General features: G+C 48.3%; 1 long non-coding RNA gene across 3 annotated transcripts in view; it reads left to right on the top strand.

Annotated features, from left to right (window-relative positions):
• Window positions 1–13418, top strand: part of LOC112641995 (uncharacterized) — a 32300-nt gene that overhangs the window by 8969 nt on the left and 9913 nt on the right. The window contains exon 5 of one of the 3 annotated variants that reach the window (XR_003124973.3): window positions 3077–7455. The exons of the other annotated variants lie outside the window; for them this stretch is intronic. This is a non-coding gene — a long non-coding RNA (uncharacterized LOC112641995). Of the gene's footprint in view, window positions 1–3076; window positions 7456–13418 lie in introns of those variants that run through there. 3 annotated transcript variants of the gene reach the window in all.

The raw sequence follows: 13418 nt of genomic DNA, 5'->3' as shown, positions 1-13418 counted from the left end.
TGGGTCTGCTCAGTTTTCTTTCTTTTTTAAAAAATTTTTTTAAATTTTTATTTATTTATGATAGTCACAGAGAGAGAGAGAGGCAGAGACATAGGCAGAGGGAGAAGCAGGCTCCATGGATCGGGAGCCCAACGTGGGATTCGATCCCGGGTCTCCAGGATCGCGCCCTGGGCCAAAGGCCCGCGCCAAACCGCTGCGCCACCCAGGGATCCGTCTGCTCAGTTTTCAAAGCACATTTGAAATCCCCTCCTATGGAAGATGAAACCGTTAAACTGAAAAACGAGGACAAAGCTACATTTCATTGAAAGGGAACAAGTTCTTTTTAGCTCCACCTGTTACGTGTAAGGACATTTGATGCCCAGGAAATAAAAAGTCTCCTGAGAAACAGGGCAGTGCCAAGAAGTCCAGGAAACTTCTTCCACCGAAGCGGCAGCAGGCACGTGGTGGGGCTATTTGTAAGTGTTTGGTAGGAGGTGGTTTTCAGAGGCATTATTCAGTCAGTATTTCTGGAGCACTTCTTTCGGTCCGGGCACTGGGTAAGGCACTAGGGTGATGAAGGCATCGCCAACATTCCCTTTCATTGCACGACTCCACCGTTGCAAACGGGAGCTGAAGAGCCAGAGCAATCGAAATGTGCGCAATCAGACGCCTCAGCACAGCTGAGACAGCAAATCTGAGTGTCCAGAGACTCAAGCTGTCTGCAGCCACTCCTCCATCACGACTCAAGGAAGTCCTCTCTGATGTGGACTGATAGGTTCCAGAATGGAATCCGGACTGGTGAGGGACCCAGCAACAGGGTTAGTGGCAGGACAGCGCAGAACCGGACGTGCACAGCTTGAGCCACTTGCCTCACCAGAGGACGCTCGTTTCCAAGCCTCGGCATGTGGCCCTGGTGCTGTGCACTGTGTGCAGGTGGCTGTGCATTCCACCAGTGACAGGAACGTCGACCCTGCTAAGAAGTGCATGGGCACTACCATCTAAAATACTCACAGAAATCGGGACGCCTGGGTGGCTCGGCGGTTGAGTGTCTGCCTTCAGCTCAGGGCAGGATCCTGGGGTCCCAGGATCAAGTCCCACATCAGGCTCCCTGCATGGAGCCTGCTTTTCCCTCTGCCTGTGTCTCTGCCTCTCTCTTTGTATCTTTTATGAGTAAATAAATAAAATCTTTAAAAAAATACTCACAGAAATCCTCTGAAGTGGTTATCAGCAGAATTCCCGTTGTAGAGAACAGGAAACTATGACCTAGGCAGATTGGCCATTTGCCTAAGGAGACGTGATGGCAGAGCTGATACTCGGCCCAGAAGCCCCTGATTCCCAGGCCCACGTCCCGAGCCGCCAGGCGATCTCCAGCCCCGATTCCATAAGCCAGGCCCCACTGACTCCACGATACTGGTTTCTTTCTGCTCCACTGGCCCTTTTGCAGTTCTTAGGGCTTCCTGAATTAAAAGCTCCCTTTCAGGCAGTGTTCAGGAAGTCTCTGACAGGACAGAAGGACAGCTGCAGGTGCCGACCACCAGCCGGAGTCCCCATGCCAGGGCCAGGCCAGGGCAGACAAGGAGAGCCATTCCGACCAGGCCTCTCCATCACTTTCACATTTGGTCCTCCCACGCTCGACGTTACCACACACACGTGGAGGCTCCGATGATAGATTTCACAGCTGGTGACCCGTGTCCTTTCCCAGATGTTTGCGTGGGCGAGGAGAGCTACTTGAGACTTCTGACCATGGGGGACATTCTAGAAAACCTGAGGGTCAGGTTCCCCTTCCCTCTCTGGCCTCCCTGCTGCCGTTCTGTGGAAGGGAGGGAGGGCTCCATGTGGCCGTGCTCCTGAACGCTGTGTGCTTGGCCTGAAGGCCATAGCCACGAACCTTTCCCTGGGCCGACAAGGCCTCGCTCGTTCCCAGGCGCCCCTCTTGCTTTAGGATGCCAGGCACACGGAAGTTCAGAAAGTCTGATCATTCCCTGATGGGCCCTTGGGTCCTGGTCTCTTTGCTTCTGCCATGATGGCTTGTGCCATTACTGAAAATTAGTCCTTTCTGAGAGTCCTCTAATGCTGCGATAGCAAACCACCAGCAGCGTGGTGGCTTAAAACATCACACATTTATCCTCTGACAGTCCTGGGGGTCAGAAACCTAAAATCAAGGTATCCACAGGGCTACATTCCTTCTGTGGGCTCTGGGGAAGAATTTGTTTTCTTGCCTTTTCCAACTCCCAGAGGTTGCTTGCCTCTCTGGGCATGTGGCCCCTGCTTCCATTGTCCCTTCTTTATTTCCCTCTGCTTCTGTTGTCACATAACCCTGATCCTCCCCTGCCTTCCTTAGAAGGACTCTTGTGATTACACTGTGCCTCCAGGATGATCTAGGATCACTCTCCCCATCTTAAGATCCTAATCCCAATTATAAAATGCCTTTTGCCAAGGTAAGGTATTCATAAATTCAGGGTTTAGGGACATCTTTGGGGTGTCATTACTCAGTCTACCACAGGTCCACACAGCTGCTGCACCCTGGCATCCTTGTTCACTGCTGTGAGGAACAGCCCCTCGCCTCATTATTGGTGGGTGAGCCCTGCTGGTTCTTCTGGAAAGGCCAGTTCCACCCTCCACCAGTCATACCGTGGATGGGCTTCTGAGGTATGGCTCTTTCAGTTCCCACCAACGTACTCAAACTATTTTCAAAAGTATGTTCTGAGTCACAGGAGTAAATGAGGGGCTTCCAGGCTCAGATACAGATTTGTCCCCGAGACTCTGCCTGGGTGTGGAGCTGGGGTACAGACTCACCCTTCCATTCAACTATTCCTAAATTCCACCTATGGAAGAGGCTGGAATCCAGTATGTGTTCATATTTATTTTAAAAAAAACCAACTACCATACCAACAAAAATGCTCGGACTTAAAATGCTCAGTTATGCTTCTTTTAAGATGACATTGTTGCCATGGTGACCAGAGGCTAGTGAAAGAGACTCCTTTTTCCCATTTCCTGCCCCTCGTACATTTCCTCAGCCAATCTCCGTTGTGTTCCTTTATGGATATCTCAGGGGAACTCTCCTACCTAAGGAGACTCCTCTTTCTGCTTCCTGCAGGTGAGCATGTCTGCGGCCCGTGAATCAGCCCCCAGGCCGACCCCGCGGAGGTTGGCACATCTTGACCTGCCTCTTCCAGGCAGATGGAGAAGAGGGAATCTGCTGATGTGCGCTCAGGGCATAAACAATCCATATCCCGCCCCGGGCCTCTGCGTGCTGGGAGTGTTAACGCCTGCCACAGGGCGTCCCACGGAGAACAGCGCTGATCCAGAGCCCAGAGAGAACGGGAACCACGGAATCCAGCTGTTAGACGCTGGATTCTGCCTCCTCTCCAGGATGACACAGCAGGTTCTGTGGCCACATACCCCCGCACCCCCCTCCATTGTCTGCAGCCCAGTCAAGGCCTCAGGGGCTGCACAGGAGGCAGCGAGGTGTCATATAAGATCTGGGATGGAAAGAGGTGATTTTGCCACCTGCTATGGGACGGTAGGCCAGGGCAGCCTCCCAGTCACAGCTTCCCACTTGAAGGGGGATCAAGACCTCTGCCCTGCCGGATCTGTGGGATTCTTTTGAGGATCATATCAGATCACTGCTGCGATGGTTCCTTCTGAACTCCGTACGGGACTGCAGAATGATGATGACGATGACAGCAATGCCATAAAATTGGAACTGTACAGTGTGTAGCCTTTTCAGATTGGTTTCTATCACTTAGCACTCAAGGTTCCTCCATGTCTTTTCTTTTTTTGAAGATTTTATTTATTTATCGGGGGGGGGGGGCACAGGTAGGGGGAGGGGCAGAGGGAGAAACAGACTCCACGCTGAGCAGGGAGCCCGATATGGTCCCAATCCCAGGACCCCAGGATCATGACATGAGTCAAAGGCAGCTGCTTAACCAACCCAAGTGCCCCTCTTCCACGTCTTTTCATTGCTTGGTAGCTCATTTCTCTTTGTGGCTGAGTTATATTCCGTTGGGTAGATTTCATTTACTCATTCACCTATTGAAGGACATCTTTGTGGCTTCCAAGTTTAAAGTGGCTATAAATATTCATGTGCAGGTTTTGCGTGGACATAAGTTTTCAAGTCCTTTGGGTAAATATCTAGAAGCAGGATGATTGCTGGATCATATGGCAAGCTTATTTTGTGCTTTGCAACTGCCAAATTGTCTTTTAGAGTGGCTGTACGTACCATTTTGCATTCCCAACCGCAATAAATGAGAGTTTCTGTTGTGCCACATCCTCGCAGGCATCTGCTGCTGTCAGTGTTTTGGATTTCAGCCATCCTAATAGGTCTGTAGTGCTCTCCTGTTTTGATTTGCAGCTCCCTAATGACATATGATGTCGGGTGTGTTTTCATCTGTTTATTCCCCATCTGTATGTCTTCAATAGTGAAGTGTCTGTGTAGATTTTTGGCCACTTAAATATTAGATTAGTTTCTCATTGTTGAGCTTTAAGAGTTCTTTGTGTGTTTCAGGTAATGGATAGAAGTTTTGCAGAGATTTTTCTCCCAATCTGTGCTTTTCTTTTCATTCTCTTGACTTCTCACGGAGTAGAAGTTTTTGATTTTACTGACACCCAGCTTGTCAATCTTTTCTTTCAGGAATTGTGCTTTTGGTGTTGTATCTACAAAGCCAAGCCCAAGCTCACCTGGATTTTTTCCTATGCAACCTTCTAGAAGTTTTATAGTTTTGCATTTTACATTTAGGTCTATGACCTATTTTGAGTCAATTTTTGTGAACGATATAAGGTCTATGTTTGGATTCTTCTTTTTTTTTTTGCATGTGGATGTCCTGTTGTCTAGCACCATTTGTTCAGAAGACTCTCTTCTCCACTGAATTGCCTTGCTCCTTTGTCAAAGATCAGTGGAGAGTATTTGCATGGATCTATTTTTGGCTTCTGTATTCTGTCCCATTGATCTATTTATCTCTTCTTTTACCAAAACCACACTGTCTTGATTGCTGTAGATTTGGAGTAAGGCTTAAAGTTGGGTAGAGTTAGTTCACTAACTTTGTTCTGCCTTAGTATTGTGTTGGTTATTCTGTGTTTTAGAATCAGTTTGTAGAAAACGCACAAATCTGCTGGGATTTTGGTTGAGACTGCATCGAATCTATAGATCAAGCTGGAAAAAACTGATATCTTAACATTATTGAGGCTTCTTACCCATAAACATAGGGTATTTCTCCATTTATTTAGTCTTACATCTTTGTTATCAACATTTGGTGGTTTTCTTCCTACAGACCTTTTACAAATTTTGTTAGATTTACAACTAAGTACTTCTTTTTCTTTTTTCTCCCCCCCGGCCACACATTTTTTTTTTTCTGGTGTTAATATGTAAATAGTGTTCACTTTTAATTTTAAATTCCAATTGTTTATTGCTGGAATATATGGAAACAGTTGACTTTGCATCCCACAAGCTTACTATAGTCATTTATTAGTTTAAGGAGATTTTGGGGATTCCTTGGGATTTTCTACACATCAAGTCATCTGCAAACAAGGGAAGTTTTATTTCTTTCTTCCCAATCTGTATTCCTTTTATTTTCTTTTCCTGTTTTATGACATTAGCTCAGACTTGCAGTACGATGTTCAAAGGAGTGGTGATTGGGACATCCTGGTCTGTTCCTGATCATAGGGGGATAGAATCTAGTTTCTCACTGTCAAGTCTGATATTATCTGCAGGTTTTTGTAGACATTTTTATCAAGCTAAGGAAGCTTCTCTCTGTATTTTTATGAGACTTTTTATCATGAATGGGTATTGGATTTTGTCGAACCCTTTTCTGCATCTATTGATATGATCCTATGATTTTTCCTCTTTAGCTTATTGATGTGATGGGTTATACTAATTGATTTGGAATGTGGAACCAGCTTTGCACCCACTTGGTTGTGTTATATAATTCTTTTTATACATTATTGATTTGATTTGTTAATCCTCTGCTGAGGATTTTTGCATGTATGTTCATTTTTTAAAGACTCCCCCTAGGGACTCCTGGGTGGCTCTGAGGTTGAGCATCTGGGTGTGATCCCAGGCTCTGGGAATCAAGTCTCACATTGAGCTCCCCACAGGGGAGCCTGCTTCTCCCCCTGCCTATGTCTCTGCCTCTCTTTGTGTATCTCTTATGAATAAATAAATACAAGCTATTTAAAAAAAAAAAAAAAAAGACTCCCTCCGTGAGTCCAATATACAGTTTGGTTGAAAGCACCTGGCTGGCTTAGTCAGTAAAGCACGTGACTCTTGACCTCAGGGTTGTGAATTCAAGCCCCATGTTGGGGCTTGAATTAACAATTAAAAGAAAAATTTAAATGGATTGGGTAGACTTAAACATATTGAATTTTTAAGATGTCTGGAAGATATTTTTAGTGAAAAAGGGTATGTTGTAAAGCAATTAATAGTATAATTCTATTATAATTCTATTTACTTACTACCTCAAAATTATATATTTCTCTGTGTTTGTAAGTGAGGTATGTAAAGGCATAGAGAAAGGTCTGGAAGGGTGTATAAATATTGATTACTCTGTAAAAGATAATGAGATTGAATTGGAGTCAAGAAGAATTTCTTATTATCTTTATTGTTTGAAATTTTTACAGTGAAAATGTGTTAATATAGTATCTATGCACTAACATACATTTTAAAATTACAATGGCACTTAGTAAGTCCCCTGTGAAAAGTTGTGAAAATTCAAAAATCTATAATATATAGTCCCTGTCCTAAAAGGTTTATAATCTGATGTGAGAGATAGACTTGTAAATAAAAGAACAGTAAGATATTATACATATATTTTTTAAAGATTTGATTGATTGATTGATTGATTGATTGGAGACACACAGAGAGAGGCAGAGACATAGGCAGAGGGAGAAGCAAGCTTCATGCAGGGAGCCTGATGTGGGACTTGATCCCAGGACTCTGGGATCACTCCCTGAGCCAAAGCCAGATGCTCAATCGCTGAGCCACCAGGCACCCCAAAATATTATGTGGAAAGCTGTACAGGTCGCAGTGGGAGCTCAAAGGAGGAAAGAATCAGTTCTACCTTTGAGTGGATGATGGGATAAGGAAAGGCATTATAGAGGTAGCAGCCCTTAAGCTGAGTCTTGAAAGATGAGTAGTGTTAAATCAATTAAATCAAGAGGCCATTACACTGGTGTGGCTCTAATGCTGTGGCACCTGCATATGCAAACCAAAATCTAAGCCTGTCAGGGCCTCAAGGTTACAAAATCAAAATCTTTTTTTTTTTTTTTTTTTTTTCAAAATCAAAATCTAAGGGCAAGCAGTCACAAACAGCCAGCTGGGCTTTAAGTTAGAGCCAATCAATAATCTTGCTTTGCTTCTGCCTTTTCTCTTTAAAAGTTCTTCCCTGAGCCCCTATCGTTGGAGCACTCCTAACCATGTCTAGTTTGGCACTGCCCTACTCAAATCGATAACTGTTTAAATAAACTCAAAAATTTTTAATACGCCTTGGTTTATTATTTATCAGTAGATAGTTGCCAGCCCACTGGGGCATGGGGTTGGGCCGTGTGGTGAACACTGGGAGAGAGGCTGGGTGGGAACCAGGGCCGGGAGACACGTTTGGCGTGTTTGGGAATTGTGTAACTATGCCAAATGTTCAAGAAGAGCAAGACAAGGGAGCAGAGGGAAGAGGCCAACCCAGAGCTTGGGGCATGGAGCACAGTGTGGGGTTGGCCTGTCCTCCAGCGAGCGAGCCTGCAGAGCGACCCTCAGGAGAAAGGTTTGCTGCGAGCACAGAGTCGACTGGACACATTCTGAATCCAGTGCCACCACTTCGTAGCTGTGCTCCTCCGTGACACCCTGCACAGCCCTGCGCCGGGGTCCTCATTCTGAGACAGACACAGGTACTGCTCCCTCACAGCCCCTGCACGACGCGGCTATGGGACACGCTCAGCCGCAGCCCGCGACAGCAGAGGAGCCCTGAACCAGCTCCCCGCGGCCTTCTCCCACACCCCCTCCGGCTCCCCAGAAGCAGAGCATTTCCGCACACAGACCCTCCTCCCTCTTCCTCCCACCCCCAGTTCAAGTGCTCCCTCGGGAGGAAGTGGAAAGTCAGTGTGGGAAAGGGCGCGGAGGGGCAAGGACTTCCTGACTCTGGGGATGAGAAGCTGGTGGTGGCAGCAGAGATCTGGGCCAGCTTCCTGACCCCGGCCCTGCTCCCCGTGGGAGCTCTGGTTTCTCCTCTGGCTGTTTCTGGGAACGGTGCCTGCAAATATTTCTCTGGATTCATCTGTGCTTTCAAAACCTCTGCATTAAAACGTTCTAAACTACTGTGACCTAAGAACCCAGCTGGCTCCTCTTTTAAAAGGTCACCTTAAAATCCTTACAAGAAAAGACATTCAGCTTCCTCTGAACACCATGCCCCTAATGATGACATTCGGGGGCACCTGTCTCCAGGTTATACTTTTCAAAATGTCTCCACTGACCTAATCTGATTGTCATAAACTCCACAAGGCAGCTGGGGCTGATACTGCCAGCCCCGCCGGATTACAGATGAAGAAACCACAGCCCAGAGAGTTTGTGTCTTACAGATGAGATCATTTTGGGATTCTTGCCCTCCATGTGGGCAGGACCTGGTCCTCACAGCCATGGGGCAGTGGGGGCCAAACAACCTCTGGACACCTTTGGTGCAAAGGGAGCCCTGACCTGGGAGGCACGCAGTGCAGGCAGGCCCACGTCCGCCTCCGTCACCCGTGCGGTCCCAGACCGATGCTCCCTGCTGCTGTTTTCTCTTTGTAGAATGGGGGCGATGTCCCAAGCCTCGCTCATGGACTTCTATAATGACCAAAGATGATGCTGAGGAGAGTGCCTGCCACTCTCCACGACCGAGCAGCTGTACGGAGGGACGAGGGTACTCTTGGTGTCGTGGGTGCTATTATCATCAATAAGAAGCTGCTTTGCTTCTGGTTGGAGAATTGAGGTTATGCAGAGAGCCTGGGTCACTGCCTGGCACATTGTAGGTACTCACCGGGTGGCAGTTACTTTCATTCTGTGCTGTGTCTTCATCACTTTCCAGTTGGTCTCCTGTTTTATGGCCCCCAGAACTGATCCTGGCATCAGCTGGAGACAGCCTGGTCTCTATCTCATGGCTGAGCTCCACAGACAAATTGGTAATTTAACAAGGCCAGAGGAGCAGTCATCCACACCCCAGACCTTATAGAGAAACCAGATGACCTGAGACCAGGTCACCCGGACTTAGCAGAAATTCTCCTCACGAATTCATATGGTGGCATAATGCCAGTCAGTGCCTTGAGGTTGATGAAGAATCTCTGTGCTCAGTGCTTAATCTTCTTTCTACAGGTCTTATTGTGGCTCTTTGACCTCTGTGACTTGGGGGACAAGAACAGGGTGAGCATCGGAAACACAAATCCATTCCTCTGGCATGAACAGCTTTTACTATTTGGGGAGGCTCTCAAATTCTGGGCTTAAATGAGGCTTGGGAATTCTCTAGACTTTTCTCTATTCATGCCCCAATTGTCAGGGACAATAAAGAGTTGTTTCCATGTGCTCCTCCTCAGAGCCAAGCTGGAGGCATCCATTAACCAGTGCCAGTGATGGGATTTTGCTTCTGGGAACCCGCCTGTTCTCTTGACATTAGTATTACAGGACTGGAATACAGTTATTCATACAGCCCTACTTTGAGCTAGAAATGAGGCTGGATTCTGGTAATACATCAGTAGATAAGGGGTCCCTGACTTTAGGGAATCCATACTTTAGTACAGACTGCCAATAATTAGTGAGCCAAGTGTAATTCAATGGACTAGGGGTTCTGGAAACATGAAAAGAGGTAGTTTCATCAATTTGCTGGTGGGTGGGGGTGGGGTGTGTCAAGAAATGCTCAGGTGAAGAGTGGGAGGAAAGAAGGTGAAGATATGAGACAATACAACATCTAAGGGACAAACAGAGCTCAGAGGAGCCCTGGAGGAGCCTGAGTGGTAGCAGTAAAACCAGGAGAAACTGGGACATATAAGCAGGGAAGGAGAGAGAATGGAAGGGGGAAGTGGCCAGTAGGGAGCTACAAACTGAAATGTGTTTGCTGGATTTGGCTCTCAGATCCATGAAGACACATAAGGGAGCAGTTTCTCTGGAGTAGTGAGGGGGCCCCCCAGACCTCCGGGGTTGTGGGTGGTAGGGGAGGAAGGGACCACTCACTCCTCCCAGAAATCTGGCTGGTGATAAAACAGCACGCAAGCTATTCTATTCTTGTTTGAAAAGATTTCTAATACTAAGTTTGTTGTATTGGCCAAAGGAAAGAAGAGCAGTAGAGCAGAGGCTGGGGTACACGTAAGGTTAGGCAGAAGGCTTGTTTTAATGGGAGAGGCTTGAACAAATTTAAACCCTGGTGAGGTGGTGGGATGGGAAGAGAAAGGACTGGGAGGATGATTAAGGGAAGAGGCTGGCGGGGGTGGGGGGGAGGGAATCACAAACACAGGATCTGTCTTACTGAGCAGGAGGGACACTTCTTTTGAAGATGGAAGACAAAGAGGAGAAGGATGAGCGTTTGTTACGAATGGGGAAGGAAACTTTATGGAGCCCCTCTCAGTCGTCTCTACCCCCCTGTCAAGTAAAGGCAAGGCTGTCAGTGGAAACGGCAGCCAGAAGGAGGTTCTCCAACAGTGACTGGAGGGGGCAGAAAAGGCAGAGCAAGTGCACTTGTGTAGTTTGGGATTTTGCAAAGACACTCTTCCAAAGTGATCCCAGGCCCGCCCCCGGCCCTGTGGTCTGCATAGTCCAGAGGAAGGGACAACCTATCATTTGCACAGACAAGCCTTCTGTCTGTGACAGCCATGGCCTGGGCCTGAGCTGTCACTAGGGGCCTGTAAAAGGCTTGCCGGCTAGCACTGTGGCCCTCCCGAACCCGGAGACCTTGGATTCATTTAGCAATGACCTCAATCTGCACTTGAGTCTGACGGTCTCTTGCTGTGTTTTGAAGTCCAAGAGTAAGAAGGGGGAAATCAGGTGGACCCAAATCACCCAGAGTCAGGGTTGCGCCAGGCGAGTGCCAAGATAATGGCAACTGGGTAAGAGAGTCGGAAGTGTAACCAGAAAGCTAGCGAAGGTCCACGGGACCCGCCCCGCAGCGTGGAGGACAGACGTAAAGGCAAGCTGCGAGATGGGGTGGGGAGGACACAAGGAGTGGGCAGGGAGCCTTTGAGGAGGCGCAGAACGGGTGAGGCACACGCAGGGAAGTGAGAGTTCAAGAAGGAGGAAGATCGAGATACAACGTTAATTGTGTGTTATGTACAAGCTGGGGGGCTGTGGTCCTTCTGTACAGGAAGGAGTTCCAGGTCGTGACAAGGTCTAGGTGTGGCCGTGGAGGAAAGGGCTGCCATGGGGTGGAGGTGAACAGAGATGACACTGTTAGGGGTACAAGTGGGGGCTGTCCCCACCCCCTGCAGTGACACTGAGCCTCCTTGGTGGTGGCCTGGTAAGAGTGATGAGGACACATGGGCTCAGATGCCTAGTCCTCAATGTCTCTGTCTGTGTGTCTGTCTGTCTGAAGTCCATTAAAATATTGAAGCTGTTTCTTGTCTTTCTCATGACAAATTTTGTTACTTGATGTCGGCTGGTATTTCAGAAAAGTGCCAAGTAGGGAAAGCTTGTCTTTGGAACGCTCTGCTGTTTTCTATGCAGAGCAGGTTTTGACTATTGTCCTGTATCTAAGACCTTCACGCAGAAGTTAGAATGTGGACATTTCTTTTAATTCTCTACATTTCACCCACTACAGGAAGCTAAGATGGAAATTCAAGTATTTGCCAGTAGGGAGGGATGAACTTGAAGTGAACAGCCAGAGAGCGGCCAGCTAGTCTACAAAACAAGGTGGGGACAGAGCCTCTAAACACCCTTCAGCCAGGCTTACAAGACTGTCTCCTACCATGGGACGCACACCTTGCCCCCGGTAATCACTGACAGCCTACCGTGCAGGCTCTGCTGACTCCCCAGAGAGGATGCAGCAGCAGAGCCCCTGAGGTCCCTTCCAATTCCAAGCTTCTGTAAGAGCATCCTTTCAGATTCTGGAACTTCTAAGGCTAATGACCCAACAAATCATGCATCGGTTGAGTGGGGAGCTGAGAGACAGCTGGCAAACTAATCTCCAGAAAGATGACCATCCCTATGCTCGCCGTGTCTAGCTTAGGTGAGGCTTCTGCATGAGGAAATTCGCTAGGTTCCTAAAAGGACGTTGAGGACAGGTGGGCCTTTCAGAGCCGGTGGGCTTCCTCTGCTGGCCAGCACGGCCCTGCCACTGGGCTCCCTGGTGCTCTCCAGCGCTGGCAGCGGCACCCAGGAACCTGGGGCAGATACAGCTTCTCAGGGCCTCCCCAGGCCTCCTGAATCAGCCTCTGGAAGCACAGGGCCCAGAAGTCCTTGTCTCAAGAAGCCTTGCAGGTGAATCTGATGCCAGCTGCAGAGTGGAACTCACTGACACAGTGATTTAGGGCTCGGTCTCACGTAGCACATATACCTTGATTCGAATTCCAGCTCTCTCCCCTGTATAACTCTGGACACGTTCCCTAAACTCTGAGCTCTGGCTTTCTCATAGGTTGAATGGCAATAGCTTCTTTGTAGGTTTAAGAGAACTGAACAAGGAAATATTTGTGAGGAACTTGGGACAGCACCTGGCACATAATGGACACTCAAGAAATAATAACAACACCCAGCTATTATTATTAGGCCAGTGGTGGCCAGTGGGCTCTTCCACACTGGGTGCTTTGAGTCGCCACCCTTGAATCTGTGGCTTCTGCCTGCAGCTTCTGGGCCCTTCCAGAACCCTGGGGCTGCGGCAGACCAGGCTTCCGGCTGATGCTGGCCTCGCAACGCGATTCCGCCCCCTACACAGCTTGCCTGATTCCCTCCGCAGAATGGAGAGCTGTCGGCCCCACCTGGCGCAATAAATTCGGTCAGTGAGGAGACGGAGCAGCCTTCTCCGCAGAGTTGCTAGAGAGCGGTGTGACTCCAGAAGTGGACATGAAAGCTCCTCCAAACCGGGTGGCCCAGACTCCAGAAAGTCTGCATCTTTGTCTGAAATTCCCTTGTCTCTACTGGAAATCCTGTCTCTTGCTGCTCTGTGACCTAATTTTCTCTGGCGCAGGCCTCAGTGGAGGAGAAGAAGCTCTCGGGACAACAAAATAAGAAATTCCTTCCCTGCACCTCAAGTCTGGGTCACCATCTGTTCCCCTGACCCCATGACCCTCGGCTCCCTGGAGAGCCTAGCACGGGTCGGGCCTGCTGCACCACGGGAGGTGGGGCAGACCTGGAAGCTTCGGGCTGTTTTGCGAGGGTCTCCCTCTCTGATGTTTCTGTGAGAACTCAACACCTACTATGGATAGGAACCTGTTTTTACTGGGCTTATACAATCATTTTCTCTATAAATATGGTAACAACCTTTCTGGCCTGCCCTCATCCCTGC

The sequence above is a fragment of the Canis lupus genome, chromosome 21, assembly GCF_003254725.2.
Source record: "Canis lupus dingo isolate Sandy chromosome 21, ASM325472v2, whole genome shotgun sequence".
NCBI classification, from domain to species: Eukaryota; Metazoa; Chordata; class Mammalia; order Carnivora; family Canidae; genus Canis; species Canis lupus.
Note: the sequence above shows the minus strand (reverse complement) of the source record. Positions and strands in the feature narration are given on the sequence as shown.